Raw genomic sequence first — 3,000 nt, forward strand, 5'->3', positions numbered from 1 at the left:
AAGACAGGAGCTGAATGAGTCTCCAAATACTGAAAAGACATCCATGAAGACTTCCAGAAATTTTTCCACCATATCAGAGAAAATTGAGAGCATGCACCTTTGAAAGGTTGCAGGTGCATTGCACAGACCAAATGGCATCCTTCTGTATGCAAATACTCTAGATGGACATGTGAATGCTGTTTTTTCTTGATCTTGGGGATCTACTGCAATTTGATTATAACCTGAATATCCATCCAGAAAGTAGTAGTATTCATGACCTGCTAGTCTTTCTAGCATCTGGTCTATGAATGGTAAAGGAAAATGATCCTTTCTGGGAGCTGTATTGAGCCTTCTGTAATCAATGCACATACGCCACCCTGTAACTGTTCTTATAGGAACCAGTTCATTTTTTTTCATTATGAACCACTGTCATGCCACCCTTCTTAGGGACGACTTGGACAGGGCTTACCCATGGGCTATCAGAAATAGGATAAATAATCCCAGCCTCTAGTAATTTAGTGACCTCTTTCTGCACCACCTCCTTCATGGCTGGATTCAGCCGCCTTTGTGGTTGAACCACTGGCTTAGCGTCACCCCCCAATAAAATCTTGTGCATGCATCTGGCTGGGCTAATGCCCTTAAGATCACTGATGGACCACGCAAGAGCTGTCTTGTGTGTCTTTAGCACTTGAATTAGTGCTTCCTCTTCTTGTGGCTCTAAGGTAGAGCTTATGATTACAGGAAAGGTATCACCTTCTCCCAGAAATGCATATTTCAGGGATGGTGGTAATGGTTTGAGCTTGGGTTTAGTAGGTTTCTCCTCTTCTTGAGGGATTTTCAGAGGTTCTATTATTCTCTCTGGTTCCTCCAGATCAGGCTGAACATCTTTAAAGATATCCTCCAGTTCTGATTCGAGACTCTCAGTTATATTGATCTCTTTTACCAGAGAGTCAATAATATCAATGCTCATGCAGTCATTTGGAGTGTCTGGATGCTGCATAGCTTTGACAACATTCAACTTGAACTCATCTTCATTGACTCTCAGGGTTACTTCCCCTTTTTGGACGTCAATAAGGGTTCGGCCAGTTGCTAGGAAAGGTCTTCCTAGAATGAGATTTGCACTATTGTGCTCCTTCATTTCTAGCACCACAAAGTCAGTAGGAAAGGCAAATGGCCCAACCTTGACAATCATGTCTTCAATCACGCCTGATGGGTATTTAATGGAGCCATCAGCAAGTTGGAGACATATCCGGATTGGTTTGACTTCTTCAGTCAAACCAAGCTTTTTGATAGTAGATGCAGGTATTAGGTTGATACTTGCCCCAAGATCACATAGAGCTTGCTTGGTACAAGTACCCTCTAATGTGCATGGTATCATAAAGCTTCCGGGATCTTTGAGCTTCTCAGGTAAGCTTTTCAGAATGACTGCATTGCATTCTTCAGTGAGGTAAACTTTTTCTGTTTCCCTCCAATCCTTTTTATGACTTAAGATCTCTTTCATGAACTTAGCATAAGAGGGTATTTGCTCAAGTGCCTCTTCAAACGGAATCTTTATTTCAAGAGTCCTGAGATAGTCTGCAAAGCAGGAAAATTGCTTATCCTGTTTTGCTTGGCGGATTTTCTGAGGATAAGGCATTTTGGCTTTGTATTCCTCAACCTTAGTTGCTGCAGGTTTATTGCCTACAGATGTGGGTTAAGAAGCCTTTTTAGATGGATTATTATCAGTACTTATATGTGTCTGATCCCCCACTGGCATTTGAATGCCAGGGGGTGGAAGCTGGAGTGGCGTTAGACGCCAACTCCTTACTTGTTTCTGGCGTCTGAATGCCAGAACTGTGCTCCCTTTGGGTGTTCAACACCAAATCCTTGCTTGTTTCTGGCGTTGAACGCCAGGACGGAGCATGGTTTGAGCGTTCAACACCAGCTTTCCACCCATTCTCTGGTGTTTGAGCGCCATAATTATTCCTCTCTGGGCTCTTACTGTTCTCAGAGGAATTTTGGTTAGTTTGCTTATTTCTTGGCTTCCTGCTATCTTGAAGTGAGGTATTTAATGTTTTTCCACTTCTTAATGAACTGCTTGGCACTCTTCTGTTATTTGTTTTGGTAACTGCTGTTCTGTTTGCTTCAACTGTACTTCCATATTCATATTAGCCATTCTTGTTTCTTGTAGTATTTCCTTGAATTCGGCTAGCTGTTTTGTTAGAAAATCCAGTTGCTGATTGAATTCAGTAACTTGTTCTGTAGGACTCAGTTCAGCAGTTACTGTTTTAGCCTCTTCTTTCATGGAAGGTTCACTGCTTAGGTACAGATGTGGATTTCTGGCAACTGTATCAATGAGCTCTTGAGCTTCTTCTATTGTCTTTCTCATGTGTATAGATCCACCAGCTGAGTGGTCTAGAGAAATCTGAGCTCTTTCTGTAAGCCCATAGTAGAAGATGTCTAACTGCACCCACTCTGAAAACATTTCAGAGGGGCATTTTCTTAGCATCTCTCAGTATCTCTCCCAAGCATCATGAAGAGATTCATTATCTCCTTGTTTGAAGCCTTGGATGCTCAGCCTTAGCTGTGTCATCCGTTTTGGAGGAAAATAGTGATTCAGGAATTTTTCTGACAGCTGTTTTCATGTTCTTATGCTAGCCTTAGGTTGGTTATTTAACCACCTCTTAGCTTGGTCCTTTACAGCAAATGGAAACAATAATAATCTGTAGACATCCTGATCTACTTCCTTATCATGTACTGTGTCAGCAATTTGTAAAACTTCCTTATCATGTACTGTGTTAGCAATTTGTAAAAACTGTGCTAGAAACTCTGTAGATTCTTCCTGTGGAAGACTGGAATACTGACAACTTTGCTGCACCATGATAATGAGTTGAGGGTTCAACTCAAAACTACTGACTCCGATGGAGGGTATACAGATACTACTCCCATATGAAGCAGTAATGGGGTTAGCATATGACCCCAGAGTCCTTCTGGACTGTTCATTTCCACTTAGGTCCATGTTGGAGTAAAGGAGGTAATGTG

The sequence above is a fragment of the Arachis duranensis genome, chromosome 4 (assembly GCF_000817695.3).
Source record: "Arachis duranensis cultivar V14167 chromosome 4, aradu.V14167.gnm2.J7QH, whole genome shotgun sequence".
Taxonomy (NCBI): domain Eukaryota; kingdom Viridiplantae; phylum Streptophyta; class Magnoliopsida; order Fabales; family Fabaceae; genus Arachis; species Arachis duranensis.